Source organism: Lingula anatina, chromosome 2, assembly GCF_051362555.1.
Source record: "Lingula anatina isolate TDL-2025a chromosome 2, LinAna3.0, whole genome shotgun sequence".
Taxonomy (NCBI): Eukaryota; Metazoa; Brachiopoda; class Lingulata; order Lingulida; family Lingulidae; genus Lingula; species Lingula anatina.
The window spans coordinates 13,680,201-13,698,833 of record NC_141768.1 but is presented as its reverse complement, the minus strand read 5'-3'; the positions used below and the strand labels follow the sequence as shown (position 1 = coordinate 13,698,833).

Genomic DNA, 18,633 nt, shown 5'->3' with positions numbered 1-18,633 from the left:
TCACGGTAACTGCCTGGCACACTTGGGGGCGGAGCTAATGGAGAATCAGAACTGACCAATGACCAAACTTTTAAACAACACTGCAGGACATCTGGTCCGCAAGGAAATTAGCAAGTTAGTAAAAAGTTGTTTTTCTCTTCACAATCTCGACAAAATCTCCTGAAAACTGCTGCGGGTTGAAGTAATCAGGCGACAGAAATGCAGTTCCCTATCCTGTATAATTGCATGCATACAGCGAAGTGTGCTTTGTGTCAGCTTGACTTGAGCCGGAGAGTGCCAGGCACGTGCTGGAAAAGAATTGTGGTTTCCAAAGAGTCAAAGACTGCTGATACATGTCCCAGCAAAGCGCCCGAGTTCAGTTCTATACATCAGTCACACATTTTCTTAGAGTCTACACATCTTATATATATATATATATATATATATATATATATATATATATATATATATATATATATATATATATATATATATATATATATATATATATATATGTAAATGACAATAAATTCAGTTGGGATTTGGTATCCAATTCAAGTGGCACAAAAAAAAGGAAAGCTATTATATAAATCCCAACTGAATTTATTGTCATTTACATTTTATTGTATTTATATTATATTGTGTGTTGGATCATAGACTTAATCTGGGATTTGTTTTAAAGAAATTGAGCCAGTTACACAAAAAAAAAAATCTGGCTACAATGAACAAAATCAAAGCAATGGCCTTATCTAAAAATATCTAATCAAACTGTGCAACACCCGCTTCGGCTTATCTGAAGTGTACCGCCAGTTTCAGGGGTAGGCCACACCCATTTATGACATAAGCACCAATTTTTTATTTGACATCAATAGAGCAAGCGCTTTCCCTTCATGTTTAAAAATGAGATAAAATTTAAGAAAGAAAATTTATATCATAACACGTCCCCTAAAAATTCCTACATCCACAAATTAAATCACCACCCCATAAATATAGTTGTCCTGATGAAATTTTTGAGGATGAACAAGCAATAAATACATATTATAAGATACGTTTGACAAGTACCTGCCCATTTTTCCACAGCCACATGCTCATTTATTATTAAGTTTAGGACAGGCTTATTACCTGTCAACAGAAAACAATAAATACCCATAGAGAATACTTTAGGATTCACAATATGACAGCGAACAGGTGCTGTTGATTACAAAGCACCTTGCCCTGTTAACCCAGACAGCACTGGGCACCGCTGGGAGCAAATCCTAACTACTTGCGGGGGATTTCACTGGATGTAGTTTACATAGTTAAGTCATTTCTTAAAATTTTCTTTATGCCTTACACCCAGAAAGTGGGACAGTTAATGGCAAAGAACTTGAAATCACCTCTGGCCTTTTGGAGTTCTACCTTCACCCAGAAGATGTAACTTCTGGATACATTTTAAATGACATTAAACCTTATCTTTAAAAGTATTGAAAAACTATTGGATTGAAATAGCTCCTAATTGATGTCCAGTGTGGCATGCTTTGTTCAAGTAGCATTTTATTGGTTGGTTTAAGCCCTTTTGCATTAATAGCTGGTTAGGCTGTCAATCTGAGTTTCAGGGCTAATTACTTCACTGATCATGACCAGAACCTTCACCTCAGATGACCAATAGTCGAGACTGGACTATGGTCAAGAATGGACACTGGTCAAGACTTCAAGTGGAAAAAGGCTCCCAAGGCACACAGTGCATGCTGCTTTTTCTGAAGGTGGAAAGTTAACACCAAGGAACTGTTCACTTACTCCATACCAAGTGGCAATAAGAAGAAAATCAAATTCCAGATGTCTTCTACCATCCATCTTGACAATGCTGAGTGAACCACAGCCAAATTGTGCAACCCAGAAAACAGGATTATGTTATTTAAGTTCCACTACAGTATACCTAGAACATACTACACATTTCTTGGTAGGAACTTCAGATTTTTGTTACATCAATGGAATTTACAAAAAACATCTTGCATTTAAAATCTTGTTGGTAGGTTAATTCAGCTATGTTGCTTAAAAAAGGGGTCTTTCAGATAAGTGAAGAAATAAAGCACATTGAAAATGTGTTGTCATGCATTGAGGACACAGTTAAGAAGAAAAAAGAAACTTACGGGCACATGGAAGATAAAAGGGAAATTTTCTACAAAAAAAAAAAAAAAAAAAAAAAAAAAAAAAAAAAAAAAAAACAACAACAACAATGATCATTTTGAACCTCTTCCATCCATAAAAGATGTTCTCATGCTTTTACATTTTGTTGGCAAATAAGAGTTTCCAGATTCATTGATTGTACTCATGCAATAAATGAACACTTATAGCACAGAAAGGGCAAGACTTCTCGGATGAAAAAAAAAATGCTCTGCTTTTATTGTGAAGCAGACCTCAAAAACTTTTCATTTAATATTTATCTTCTAAACAGATTTGTGTAAGTATGCATTTGTAATTAATTAGAGTACAGAAGTTACAGGGATATATATTAATATATTTGCTATATAACTGTTTTTATTGAAAAGACAATCACCCTTCCAAAAGAAAAAAAAGAAAGAAAAAAACCATTTTCAAAGGTAAAAAAAAAAGATTGTTGGGACATCCTTTTAACTATCAGCAAATGGTTACCAAGGATAAACCTGGGGGGTCTGTTTAGTCCAATTTAGCTGACCTTACTTTCCAATTTCAGTTCAAATTGGTTCCACTAAAGAAAGCTGACCTACAATCAATAGATAATTCAGTCCAACATCTCATTCTCCTGTCTGTCTTCGTGACCTGTCAATTGAATTCATTTCTAACACCGTCAGTCATATGCTCGACTTCACAACCAATAGATGGGAAATCATTGGAATCTTTGATCTCTGTAACCTTTTTGTTTGCTTATTCTAATTTCTTCAGTAAGTGTTAAGCCAGCAACTCTACTGTCTACCTGTTGAATTTGAAAATAGCCCAATAAAGCAAATCCTGCCATGCAGTGCTATGATAATAGAAATGATAAAACAGTTGACAAAAGTGAAACAGTGTTTTGAAGTTGTCTCTGAGCAAAAGATTAGATCTAAAGTAAAGATCTGTAATCATAAAGCAAAGATCTGAACCCATGTTGCCATTGGTAATTGGTAGCAAACACAATCTGAATCTCTTCCAGGGACTGGGCCTATTTCACCAAAAACCCAACCCTAGCATAATTACTAAAACAAGAACATCCTTATCCATGGCATTAAGCAACACATAGTGCCTACAAAACATGGATAAGCATGTGTTCTTGAGGAAATCCATCAGCCAACATACTCTGTCAATCACTGTCCAAAGTTCAGAGTACTCCTCTGAGGAACACAGGACTGTCAGATTGACTTATGCAAGCAGAATAACAGCCAGCAATTATTGCTCTATTTGTAGATTCAACAAAATTCATAGACCTCCAGTCTTGCAATCTGCCTGTGTGTTTGTTGCTTTGGAGGCGCAGGACTATTCGGCACATGACATGCTAAACTTTCTCCGCACACAAATGCCACACCAAACCGCAAAGTCAATACTTTCTAACAAAAAGGGAAATGGGTAAATATCAAAATTCATACATGTTATGTAATTCAACGGAAGTATCAAGCAATTTCCCTTGTTATGGTATGGTTTTCATTTTATGAATCCCAAGTCTCACAGGGATTAAAAAATTTAAACTGTTATTTTTTTCCAGAAATATGCCACACTGACAGCATACCAAGTTCAAACAATCTTTACGAACATAAAAAAAATTCTGTAACAAAAGACATGTTTATTTTGTTTCAAGTGTTGAAAGGAATTATCGTCCCTTTGTACTATTAGGGTCATTCAAGTTTGCTAGTTTTTTTTCTTATTCACATTACATAAACTTGTAATTTTTTCCAGTTGTGCATGTACGGAGAGACGCCTTGCAAACACTTGTATCCAAACCATTTCTCATGATATTTTGTACTGTACACCCCCTTGGGGCAAGCATTTTATCTAATAACCTGCTAGAAAAATCTGTTAAAGATCTCTATTGAGTGTTTTAAGAGATCACAAAATCAAGATGTATGAAAGATAAATGACACTCTTCTACAAGCACCACAAGCGTTGTTACACTGTCAAAAATCGAAATCAAATATATGATTCACCCTAAATCCTGAAAATACTTCTTGCAAAAACTTCAGATGAAATCCAAAGGGTAAATTAGTGAAGTCAAAAAAAAAAACTTGGAAATTAAACTAGCACTTCAATGACCCTTCTGACTTCCACTGGGTTTCACACACATACTCCAGACACATGCTTGGAAACCATTGCTTGTCACAGAGATCAACAGCAAAGTTAGAATAACATGGAGGATGCTTTGAATTGTCTGCAGCAACTGCTCCAGTGTACAAAACTATGGCCACAAAGGGGTCCAGTTGTCTGCCACATGGTGGGGCACACATGGGGAGCCATTGTTTGCAACATGGGTACAGAACTCATGCAAACATTATACAACCAAATGGAAGAATGATAACAATGCAAGATGACCACAACCAGAGACAGAGTTTCAAATTGCCAACATCTTGTAGGCCTTGGACCGACTGGTTCTGCGCATTTTTCTGGGGCTTTAAACAAAGCTGCAAATACTGACTAGATAGGTCATTTTATTGTATTCTGGAAAATGACAATATTGCATCACTGGTGATCATCTCTATTATGTTAAAGGTCACTGCAATGGCCACTTATTCTATTTCCATCTCACCACTAGCTCCGCGCTGCATCTGGTGGGTCTCCCTGCTGCAGAATATATATAGAATATAAAGGCCCATCAAGCAGGCTGGGTTGATGTATCAGTACCAAGTGGCAAACGACAGGTGCCCAACTTAAAAGATGGCATGTAACTTCCGCTGTAAAAGCTAAATCAGACGGAGATCTGAACAGAATAACCCAAGATAATGAAATTATGAATGTTCTGCATACAGTCAGGGGTTCCATGGAGAAGAGTACAGATTTCAACAAAAGATAAGAATGGCTGGGTTGTTTTCTCACAATAGCAAAAACAAAAATATGGTTAAAGATACTGGATTCTAGTTTTACCAATAGAATATCTTAATCCAGAATCAATTGTGTGTCCAAAATCATCCCTGTAAAACTGCTATTAGGTGACTGCAAAAAGTCTGCTTTGGGTAATAGAAACATCATAGCTACACTGGTGATAAGTGGTCTTTAAGTATTGTTTATTTATTCTTGGCATTGAATGGCAATGAAACATTCTACATTTTACATTCTTTCCCCTTTTCTGTGGTGGTTTCCTACACCAAAACAAAAGTGTCTATTTTCAGAAGAGGTATTTTGCTATGTAGCCAAGTTTAATGTTTATAGAAGGTATCTAACTGATAGAAAAATCTGTCTTTTGATGATTATATAAATAACACTAAGAAATGTGAATATCAATGATTTTTAACTTATAAAGTACTTATTTCCTTCAATTCATCCCACAGGTGTTCAATCCATTGGCAATTGCAACATGCTGCAAGCAATTTCCCACTGGTGTTGTCATTTCCCTTTATCTATAGCTTTCTCGTATCACTATGCATAACATTATCAGAATCAAAGTAATTTATTCTGTATTATTTAATTAATTTGCTTTAAAGGAACCATCAAATATGCAACTTTCATAAAATAAATCCTATTTTATGTCAATTCCTGATCACATGGTCACTGTGCAGCAAGAGATTAGCTTCAGTCTTGAACAAAACATCAACAGCATCTCTTTATATTATAGGTGTTCTTAATAAGACAACCGGGCATAAAATGCAACAATCAGCTACACCTTAATGTTTTGAATCTGTCAGTGTAATAAATATTTCTATTATATGAATCTTTACATCTGAAAAGATTTTGCTACACGTAGCAAGCACAGAAACAACCTGTTCCTGGACTGAGCAGATGAAGCAGAAGCTAGTGGTAGACACATCTTGCCACAGACTACCTACCTACCTACAGGTAGGCTCTGTCTGCACTCCATCAGCTCTCACACCCACTATTTGCTCATATGTAAAGGTTAGGCTGCTTGCAAGGAAACTCCATCTCTTTTAAGAATCTATAGCATAAGGTTTATTAACAGACATAAATGCCCTGACAGCCTGTTTGTTTGTTGTTAACCGGCCATACCTGTGCTTACACCCGAGCTGTCCTGTACCATTGACCATGCTCATGGAAATGCAAAATATTGATATATATAAAATGTTTGATAGATCAAAGCCTATAACTTTTTGCAATATGTTTTCACCTCTAGGGAAAAAAATCCTGAAGACAGAAACGAGAAAAATGCAACTGATAACAACAAGTACAATAAAAAAGTTAGATTACTAACTTACGACTTGTTCTTTTCCTATGAACCACTATGCACATTCCCTTAAATAATTATTGCATTCCATCATCATTAACATGTGACCGAGATGTAAATATCATATAAGAATTTTAAGAAGTTCACAAACTAAAGCACATTAAATAAATAAATAAATAAATAAATAAATAAATAAATAAATAAATAAATAAATATATGAATGTACGAAAGACATCTTTTGTAAAGAGCAGTGACCCTGCCCAACTGACTCCTTCCCTCATCAAGATCTGTGTATAGATCAAAATGAAAGGTCTGACATGCTCCATTCCCCACAAATAACTCTTCTAGATTAGTCTCAGGTAGTGTAAAGACCATTGGGGGGTTGACCCAATCCTAAGAATTACCTATTCAGCTATCTGAATCTGTTCCACTTTGGCTGCAGCCCGTACCTATGTTGATGTGGCCAGACTACAGATCACCTGTGGATGCTTCTGCGCCAGGTGTTATCTTTTTTTAATAAATGTAAGTGATGTGTTACTTGTTTGCATGTGATTTATCCAGTACTTATTTTAAAAAAACACGACCTAAAATCAAGCAAACGTACCTATATTCAATCACAAAGCAGTTCACATCATTTACACAAATGATGCATTTGATTTTGTTTTGATTTATCATTACTGTAAATGAAATAATTTTAATGTTAAAAAATAAATTAAAAAAAAATAAATCAAAAATATTACAGTATGATTAAATCACATCCATGTTGAATTACAAGATACCTATGGTATAGGGCAGGCCAAGCTTGCCGCTGCACAAATGCTGCATACATCCCAGAGCTACCAGAGAAGTTGATCATTTTTTGATAACTCTTCTCGACAGATAATTAGAAGGCTGATCTGTACAAAAAAAGGGGGTTAAGGATGCATCTGAGGGTACTTTCTATTTTTACTGCTGATACTAGGCACAAGATAAGCACTGAAGATAAGTGAGAGAACAAGCCAGACAACAACTAGAAGAACAGAAATTACATCTGATACAATAGACAACAAACTGCATTAATAAATGTGATCTCCCTTACACTCCTGCCCAGGGGCATTCACCTAGGGCAAATTCCAGGTGTGAAATTAAAAATAAAAAACTTACAGGTAGGTGTTCTGCTGTATAGGAGATGTAGCATAGACCACAGGAAATAGAGAAAAAATTAATAACAAAAACCAAAACTGATTATTTTAATGTTTTTTTTTTTTTACATTTAAAAGGAGTTATATGTGCCAACATGACTGGTAATATGTTTATTTACTAAATGTAACTGGTAATATGTTTATTTACCAAACCTTCCAAGGGTCTTGCCATAACTTCTTATGTTTGCTACCTGTACCTTTAACTGAACAGGTGAATAAGCCACTTGACCAGCTTGTAAGAAACCAAATAATCTGATTCCACACACCTCAACTTTATCTGAAAGTCAGAAGCTTTTCCTTAGTATATAGTCAACACTTGAGCATTGAATAAGTTTAAAGATAACCATTCACAAAAACACTTTCAGAAAATGTTCAGCTGTGCATCTATGTACCAAAGTTCCTAGAAGAAATTGTTTACTATATTATTACAATATAAAATACGGCATATGCTAGGATTGTTTGCATTTAAAATGCCTTCACTTTTTTTTTTTTTTTTTTTTTTTTTTTGCTCTTGCAATGGTATGATGACTATGTGTTTGTACTTCGTATAGTACCTTTATGCTTGCATCATTTTTCATTAATAAATATTCAAAAAATTTTTTTGAGAAATACTAAACAGCCAAATCTCAACCTTCCAACAGAAATAAAATGGATACCCAACCTTCAGCTCCTTCATTCTCCAAGCTATCTGTTTGATAAAAAAACATTCCAACTGATCACAATATACCACCTGAAGGATTAATTCTACAATGTTCAACTGAATCTCAAGGTATACAACACCCCTGACGAGAGGGAAAACACTGGTGGCCTTTTTTACAACTCCATACCTGCGTATGGCCGTTTCATAACAGAACTTGTGAAAGTGATGAACCTGCTAATTCAACGCTAGGTAAACTACGTGGCCGAGTTCTGAAAATAAAAGGTACCATCTTGGAAAATATTAATCTAGATGCTCCACTGCAACTCAAAAGTTTATTAAACTTTGCCACATTATGACAAGTGAAAACAATTTACATCTTGACCAACCCCTGGTCATTAACAGGCACGTGGGCAAATATAATAAAACATGCCAAGACTAATTGAGCTTGCGCCTTTTGCCCTTGCTGCATGCTATGAAATATTTTTGAATTATTAGATTTTGGAGATAAGCAAAAGCATATCTCCTCTGACAGGTTTCCATTTTTTCTGTAACCACAAAGAATTGCACAACATTCATTGAGCAATGAAAGAAGTAAATGTTAAATTTGTGATAACCAATTGAATTTTGGATAGAGGAACCATTCCGACTTTGTAAATGATAATAACTAATGGAATTCTAGTTTGGCTAAGATGTTATTCAGTAAATTTCTCAATGACTTTGGAACCCTGCTGGCATGTACTTGGCGGTTTTGATTGACATTTTCATCAAGAGAAATCTTATTTCATATCAAAAAGCCGAATTTCAATTTCCATCTTCCAGATGGTATGCCAAACAGACCTCAGAAGCCTGAAATGAACAGTATTTTCAAATTCCACGACCCTCAACAAAGTTCCTTGCAGATCATTAAGAAAATGGGAAGTGCAAATTTACCTTGACATCTGTTAGACCAAGGAACGGATGGTTAGGAGGGGACGACTTTTAAATGTAGCTCTAAGACAAAACTTTTTTTCTAGCCATTAAAATTTACTTGTGGAATCAATTCTAGGTGTGAAAAAAACTTGTAGACTGTTTTCTCTGCTCAGCCAACACCCAAACTGGGACCAACTGCAGCCTACTGATAGATGGGTTCAAGGAGACCCCTGTATTGCCTTAGCTTACACATGGTTAAGCAATTTCAAGTTACCTCAAATTTTTAAAGTAAATTAAATCAGTGGAAGATTGCCTTTTAAGATACCATCAGGAGAGACCAGAGTTTAAAAACAGCTTGCCTTGTCTTCTGTTTACAGGCTGGATGACTAGAAGCAAAGGGAGTGAGACTAAATAAAGAGCACTTCAAAATGGACCCAATATAGAACTCCATAAAAAAATACCCCACCAAGGAATGAAAAAGAGGTGAAAGTTAGCTGGAAAAGAAATAGAGCCCATCAATAATAAAGAAACAGTAAGATTCTCCACACAAGAATGGGCAATATCTGTTCCTCCGCTCTCCTTTCCCTTAATGTAACATTTATCATTGTGAACCTGATGTCATGGCATCTTTCACTTTGATGTGGCAATTTCAACAAAATTCATTGCTTGGTTTCACAAATGCGCGTGGAATAAAGAGTAAACCACATGCACATTTCTTCACTTGGGTTTTTAATGGCTCTTTTAGAGTGCACAGGAAATCTCCGTCCTTTGCCATCACATTCATCTTGCATCTGAATAGGTTCAAAATAAAACTTTGAAAAACCCTTTGAAAATCCTGAGATGAACTAATCAAATTGTCCAAGTACTGGTACATGCTAGTAATGAAATTGAGGAATCGCTGAAAGTCAACATTGCAATCAGAATGACAAAAAGAAAGATCTAATGACTTCTTGGATTTTCAAAAATATTAAAAAGTTGATTGTTTCTGAAATTTTCAACAGGAGCCCTTGTAATTCTGGAGAAAAACAAAGTTTCAAGCTCATGCTGAAGCATTTAAAACTTAAATATCCATTACACAGCTCCTAACCCATGAAAATGGTAAAATATGGGCCATCTGATGGAAGCTTTCATCCCGCAGCATATGTTTTGTCACTATTTCTAATGTCTTTGCTTAGTCTCCTACCAGGACATGAAAAACCAATAACCTGGTGAGCGGATGTGAATGTCAAAGCTTAGTCAAGTGTGTGCACGTGCCTTTCACCAATCACAGGCCAGCCCTGGCAACTGGCTACATTAAGAAGAGCAGATTATGAATAGGCTAACAGGAATGTGCTTTTGCATGTTAATAGGTCTGAGGAATAATGTCTGGTTGAATGTTCCCCAAGTAGTGGGTAACCTGGAGCGTGGCTGGCGCACGCCTGCCGTCTGTCCTGCAGCTGATCATGTGACACCACACTGGCGCTCAATGCAACAAATCAGACATTGCTGATAAACATTACAAGCCAGTTGCTAACCTGCTGACAAACATACTAGGCTTGTAAGACCTATAAGAATGTGCTTACTTTTTTACTTTTGGGTCTCTTTCTTCCTATTATTTTTTCTTTCTTTTCTGAGAGAGAAACTCTGTTCACTAGAGATGTTCAATCAGGCAAAGAAAAATTAAAACCTTGCAGCACCACCAAGTGTTTGGAGATGATTGTCCTCACAACATGGAAATCTTTTTAAGAGGTTTCTACCACATTAGATTTCAAATTGAAAAATCTTTAAAATTAGAACACTTCAAAAGCAAAGAGAATAAAAGACGTATCTCTTTCATTGAAAGAGTACGAAAGAACAAGATAAGATGCAACAGTGGGCAAGGGTGCCTCACAGTGATTCATTAGCACACGGCATTGAGGGATGAGCCAAAAAACCTGCTTTTCATTTTGAAAGACCACAACCAGAGATCTGCGTAGGAGTGTTTATGATCAAACTGGCAAAATTATTTACAATTTAGTTGTGTAAAGGTATTCTGATCTGCTGCTGTGGTTCTATCTGCTTTTTATTTTCTCTGCTGTAGGAGTTTTACTGAAAGTGACGGTGGTGTGATTGCAAGTCTTTTCAGTAATTCAACACTGCCATGTATTTCATTGCAGCCTTTGATCCATATAGGCCTTAAGCACTAAGGTTTGTTTTCTGGCTGAGAGAAGAAAGGCAGCAAGAGTTGCTAGTGATTAAACTTAAACAGCTTGACTTCATAGCCAATTTCATTCGGATGTTCCAAGTTCCATGTTCCATGACAGTGAAGGGGAAGAGATGGCAATTGCTGGCCTATTCCCTGCTTATTGTCAACTTCCTAGGTGATAAATAAATACTCTGGCAAGCTCCACGTGCCAATGCTGCAAACATTTGTACTCATCCAGCCTAAACCAGGTGACTTCTAAATATTTACATCCCCAGAGTCAACTCTCTAAACTTTTTTTTCACTAAAAGTTCAACACTCCCACAGCACATTTCCTTGTTTCAGAATGCATTATAGCAGCACTGGCAAATGATGGATCTGGTTTTCATTAGAAAAGAAAGGACAGTGATCAAAAGTAATTTCTGACATTTCCTGGAAAAGAGTAAGCTCCTATTAGTAGCACACTGCTGTTTCATTCATTGAGAACAAACATTCTAGTCCAAAGGCTGAAATGAATACAAATTTGGTCAAGACATTGAAAAATTTAAAACTTCAAAAGCAAGGATGTTGTTTGCAAACTCTTTCATGATAAATGCCAGCATATGGGATACAAGAGTTGAACAACTTCTGCAATGAGCTCCATTCAGTTTACAAGGGGAGAGAAGGACTCAAAACACTCATGGTTTTAAAGAGGGGAATTTGTTGATCAAAGCTAAACAACCATGATCAAACTACAAACCAGGCATCTGGGTAAAGATGGTGGACACCAATGCCTTTATAATGACAGCAAATAGAAACGAACACTTAATCAGTGGGTGTGGCCCATATTCTAGCATAGGCTGGCTGTAAAGAAAAAGTAAACAGACAAAACAAAATTCTACATGTTTAAGATCTGCCATCATTTTCATTAACAAAAACTCAAATGTTAAGAAAGACAAGAGGCAAAAACAACTAGGTTGAAGTTATTCAGCAATGTATGTCTGTTCTGTATCTTCACCAACAACTGAAAAACAAGGGAAATAAAAAAAGGAAAGACCCATAATATGTACCCAAGTAACTTTCAGACCATTAAAAATATTTCTGTTGACATCTCCTCAAGTGATGTGAAATTTCCCTCCTCATTCCACCCCTTTTCATGAGTGAATGGCTAAAACATAGCAGAAGATCTGCGTGTTCAACAGCTGCTCACAGCAGGCCCATGGTCCCCTAGACATTCATTCTGTCCAACACATTGCCCAATCACAGCACAGACGCCAGCCACAGATTCCAAGATGGCTCTTTATAGATACACTGTGGAATGCAGTGGGAGGTTGATGTAACACTGTTCAATGGAGTAAAAAAAGAAAAGATATTAGCCGACAGTAAAAAGACAACACTGCACATAATCTTAAATACTCATTTTAGTATCATATGCATAATTTTTTTTCATTCAAACAAAAAGAGGAGTGTTTAAGTCACCTATTTGTTCCACACTTGGGCCTGTCCATTTAAAAGTACTGCAAAGTGCAATTTAAATTTGAGCAAAATTGAAAGTCAACAGCTCTAGAGGCAATTCTAACCCTGCCCAATAGAGGATGTAATGTAATGGCGATGTTTTTTTTCTTCAGCAACCAAAGTGATTATACTTGCTGAAAATATACCTTTGAGGCACAGCAAACTGATGGTGCAGAACACCATCAGCCATTAAGTCCAATTAAATACCCTCCACTCAAAATGACAATACCGTACAAAAACAACAACCCTTCTCCCTACTTGAACAGCCTAGCTACTACAAACGACTGCATTTCAAAATTCCTATCTTTCATAGCTATATACCAGCACATCATCTGAAGTCGTCACTCCACTGCCAAAAAAACATGGCATTAAAAGTATTTTTGTCAGCGCTGGACTGCAGGCTCTCTGCGTGCCTACTAAATAATGTGTTTTTATGCCTATGTATCTTGCCACTTAGTTGGCTCCCTGGGCAGACTGGCAAACACAAACATCTGAAAGGTGTTGAGGAAACAATTGCACTACAACAAAGCTTGCAGGACTTTTCAGGGTTAAATCTTGTCATCCTATTAAAAACTTGACAAAAATGTCTTCTGTTGTAATTGATTTTTGCCAGTTAAGTTTTGGTTCCATATTGCATTGCCTCTTACCATGAGAGACACAAAGTTTACGCAAGTTTGCACCTTTGTATCAGTCTGCTTCTTCTCATATACATTACATACAGAAAACTATACAACATACTAAATGGCAGTGGCTATTGTAACAGTAGCATGAAGCATATTTGGAATAACTTCTTCCAGGGGTAACATCTACACATTATGGTTGATTTCTGCTATAGAAACAATTGAAGAAATATTGTCAATCACAACATTAGGAGATTAAAACAATATCTGTCTGGGTACGCGTGCCTTGCCTCTCTGCCATGCCACCCACATGGTCTAAAGATAATACATTGCACACTTGGACAATACAAATAGCTACAAGCTCCACTTTTGCTCTTGACTGCTATTTTCAACAAACAGAACCAATGTCCAAGAGAATGACTACTCTTTTTTCCCTCAACATTACAGCGCCATTTGCCTGAAATAATTCTTCCTAAGAGCCTTTTAGTGTCCTGTTATTTTTAGGTTTACATTACAATGTTCCCTGTTGTATTTTGATTAAACGGGTACCTTTGCAGGTTTACCTAAGCTAACAAAAGCAACAAAAGAAATGGGCTTCATGCCTCTTCTGGTAAACTAAGTTAAAAGTCAAACTTTTTTGAAAGTGTAGGTGTTGTTGCTGAGAAAATAACAAATGTCAATGAAATCCATTCATTTCTGGTGATCTGTTTTCAATAAAAGACCACCAGAGTTTTCTATCTAAAGCTGCATTCCTAGAGAGGATGAGCAACGTAAGCAGGGCATGGGCAGGAAAAAACGTCTCTTGTTTATTGTTTCTGAGAGGCATTCTAGGGATCATCCTAGTGCCTATCTTTAGCTCCATTAAAATTTCTGACTCTATGAGACCATATGGAAATCCCATATAAATGTCAGGAAAATTTATGTTGGCAGTAAATTTTCATAGAAGTTGATTCTTCTACGATAGCCAGAGGAGAAAAATTGAATTTGCTGCAAACTTATTTTTTTCCTTCTTAGAAGTCCTCCCTTCTAGTGGAGTGATTAAAATCAAGTGCACTGAAAACAGAACAGAAAGAAATGTAAATTCAACAACAGGGCCACTAATTTCCAGCCAGTTTTATTTTCCAACTCTACCATGGGGGTTGTGCTTCGGTGCCTTCAATGTTTTGTAATTCGAGGATCAAATGTTTTTCCTTCAGCACCAGTTTCTAGATGAACTCCCCATTATTTCAATTTTCGCTGCTCCGTGTGAGGGACAAACGATACAAGGAAGAACTTCGTAGGTCCCACAGTGACAGTCCATTAAAAGCACTTGAACAACATATTATCTTTTAAAATCAACATAAAAACCTGCTAAAGAATTACAAATGTTGTGATATCCATCCTAATGTCTAAGATCATTTCCCTGCTCAGCATATCATACTGGTGACATACAGACAACAAAATGAACCCAGGAACCCATTGAACTGCCATTACAACCCAGACCTGTGACCCTTACAGATATCATCGAGCCCCTAGTGTTATTATCAAGCAAAAATCTAGGCAAAAACAAAATATTGTCTTTGAGGTACTTTTGTTTAAAAGGGAATTAAGAATAAAAGGTCAAAACATAAAAAGGATTTAAAATGTTTACTAATAGGAAAATTTGAAATTGGTCACAAAATATGCCAACTTCTCTTGCTTTGGCACAAACTTTTAAAAATCTTCTATGCATGTATCAGATGGACACAAAAATGTGCTTTCAATTTCAAATTTTCATCATTTCAACAAATATTTTCAAAGTTGGCCGAAAAGAACAAAAACGAAAGCAGGCTGGGATTGCAATGGCTTTACTCAAAGAATAGGCCACATGCAAACAAAGTGAGATTCTGCATTGCAACTTTATTACGCAGCTCCTCACAATGTTACTTCAAACTGAATCACGGCCAATGCTAAATGGAATCTTTCTTCACCCTTTCTTCCAGTAGAGTTACAACTAAAACAAATCTGCTGCCAAAAATGAAGTTTCCACATATTTCAGTGTAGTCCCTAAACCCTCTAGAACCAAAAGAGCATCTTGTCAGGCTGAATGGAGCTTGGAGAACTCCCAAGAGAGTTGTTGACATGGTACTGTGAGGGCCTAATCCATCTCCAGGCTTAAGAGCAGTGTCATCTTTACAATACTGGAAGAGGAAAGCAGGGACTGGGTAAGTGTCTGTCTGTTAGAGCATTGCATCCACATTGACATAAGCAAGTGGTGAGAGAGAGGGTACTTTAGCTAAGGGACTGGTAAAGATAAACCCATGAAGTGTACAAGTTTAAGGATACACACCTTGGGGAACCTGACGTTATAACATGGCCCCAACCAAGGAGAGGATAAAAATAAAACATGGCAGCAGATAAAAAGCTGTAGGTTGTTTGTATAATTACTCGCTGTTAATCCACTGTTTGGCCATGTCGCAGTGAGCCATGAAAAAAGCTCAAGTGGTAAGCTTCCCAAGTACCCTTCCAAACTAAGGGGTAAAGTGATGCATAAACTGTGCTACTAAAGCTAAAAGCTCCATTGATAACTTGCCTCTATATAGAACCCCCCAAAAATTAATTAAAAACCCATCTCAGAGCAATAGAACAATTATAAATATAAAGGATAACAGTAAGAATGCCTTTTTAAAAAGGTATAATAATAATAATAATAATAATAATAATAATAATAATAATAATAATAATAATAATAATAATATACTCAATAAATAAGACTTGCTTTGGTCCTAGCAGGCAGAAATTAAAGAAACTGACTATAGAATTCCATACATAAATATAATTTGAAGAGGAAAATAAACCTTCTAACCTTTTCAATATTAATGGCACTGGAGGATTTAGCCAACATTCAACTGATATATATACTTATCCAATCAATCTTTCCATCAAATAATAATAAGAAAGCTGAATACAACCAAAGTTAGTGTAAAGTCCTTTTCAAACTTAAAAAAAATCATTGTAAAATAACACGCCCAATGCCAATATATTGAATTTAATCTAATTTGCTTTAAAACCAGCCCAGGGTCAAGAAGGCTGACCCGAAGGAAGGAAGAGCTAACTAATACAACAGTATAATGTCTTTAAAGGAAACTCAAACCACAGCCAAACTGACCAGTGATCAACACTCTATACAGTGGACAATACTTTAGTGACTAGAGTCAGATAAAAAGGCATGCATAACACAGGAATCTTCACCTTTGAAGTGTTCTCTTAGCAAGCAAAAGGTTGGACAGGAAAACAGGATCAAAAAGTCACAGTCTAGGGGGAGAAAATTCACTTTCTTTTAAAATTTGAAGATTCCAATTAGACAATTCATTTGATAGCGATCACAATCTACAAAATAAATTTATAAAATCATTTGCACTTTCGACAAACGCCCAGAAAATAGTGACCAATGGTCAGCGTTGAATTATCCCCTTGCTGTGTAGTGGTCAAGTCGACCAAGAGTACAACCAAGAGGGCAACTCAGGGGAATGGTACTCACTCAATGGTTTTTCCATAACACTTAAGAGGCGTGCCCCATGCCCTTTTGTACCACAACTTTTTCTACTATATGTTTACGTGGCTCTTCACCAAGCTGACCACTTTACTCTAACCTTGCCCTGGATTCTTAATAGTTCAATCTGAGGATCAAAAGAACTTTTTACATGTACAAATAGCTACCTTAATTAACCTGCCAGTCTGACCTACAGATGGTACATCATTATATACATGGGTGAACAACAATACTTATACATACAAGACAAAGTCATACATGGATAATGTTTTGGCAACAATTTTCTTTAACAAATAATGTGCTGTTCCACTTGAAGCCAAATGAGAATTCATTTCATATAAGGTATAGCTCTTTTCCTAAAATTATTGTAAGACCCTTTCCATGGGCAAATGTGAAAACTTGAGCTAAAAGTACTTTTAAATTCATGTTTATGTTTCATGTTTATGTATTATGTTAAATTCATGTTCTTATTCATGTTTTCTCTTCTTTGACAGTTAACAAACATTCTCCAGATTGTGCTAATTCTGCTTTACATCACTTATTGTTCATATGTTCATAAATAATGCCAATGGAGGCAATGTGACAAGTGCATTACAAATAGCAGGTTTATATAACTTTGCCTCACTGGCCTCATCTAATTGTTTTTGCTGTGTAAACATAAACTGACAAAGTGATCAGACTTAGTTAAGTGCATCTATCAAAACTCATAAAAATATCCAGTCAACAGGAGATCCTAGTGCACAACATTCCTTTCCCATTTCTGTCACAGGGGCCTTTATTGGAGGTTGCTTTCACATTCCTGGCTTGTCACTGCGCCTGCTGGGACTGTCACCCCTCTTTAACTAGCAACGATAATGAGAGAGTACGGCATTTAGACAAACCTTTGATCTCAAAACAAAAGATTTTTTTAACTCTGAAGAAATTCTCTGTGACCATTATGATGGGATTTGTTCACAGCAACTGGATCAATTTTATAGATTTAAAAAATAAAAATCAAGGTGAAGATTGTTAATGATGCAGGTATCACTGGTTATCCCTCAAATACTTCTTTAAAATCATAATTGGCATTAGTGCAGTCATCTCCAGTTGTACTTGACATGTCTTCTCCACAGGAAGACTTGCAAGTGTCACTAAGCCCTGCTTGAGTCCACTACAATTCTACCCATGCAAATGTACACATTGACATGCTTGCCCAAATTAACCTTAGTGACAAAAATTTGCTCCACTAGCCATTGGAGGTTTGGCTATAGAAACCCAAAAATGATAGGTCAGGCAAAAGAATCTGGATCCCAAAGTTTAACGAGAGAAACAAAAAGAACAGGAATTGACCATAGCATCCCTACAACCAGAGGGCAACCAGAATAAACATCAACACACACAAACCCTCGCAACAAAATCTCTTCCATAAAGAGCATAACAAGAACCATAGGCAAAACAAAATTACCACAGACCCCTCCCCCCCCCCTTGAATACCAACAGCATGTATGACAAAAAGGATCTTGTAACAAATGGCTTCATCACAGAAGCACCCAAGACCAGTAACACAGCAATAGGGACCCTTAGGCCAACAGCTCACCAACAGATATTCAACGGGGACATTCCTAACAATAATGTAACATCATGTCAATAACAACCCAGTGGCTATAACAGAAATACGAAGACCAACAGTGTTACAGGATCATCATGAATAGCAACTTTCCATGACAATACCATTAGACCCAAAAACTTCACAAAAAGGAACTAAGGAACAACAATTTATAAGAACCCTTGAACCAGTGACTTCACAACAAGAACAATAGGGGCAAATACTAACTGACAAAAG

At 36.4% G+C, this 18,633-nt stretch overlaps 1 protein-coding gene across 4 annotated transcripts in view; it reads right to left on the bottom strand.

Moving 5' to 3' along the window:
• Positions 1-18,633, bottom strand: part of LOC106155604 (uncharacterized) — a 72,077-nt gene that overhangs the window by 23,326 nt on the left and 30,118 nt on the right. The gene's annotated exons all lie outside the window — the stretch shown is intronic.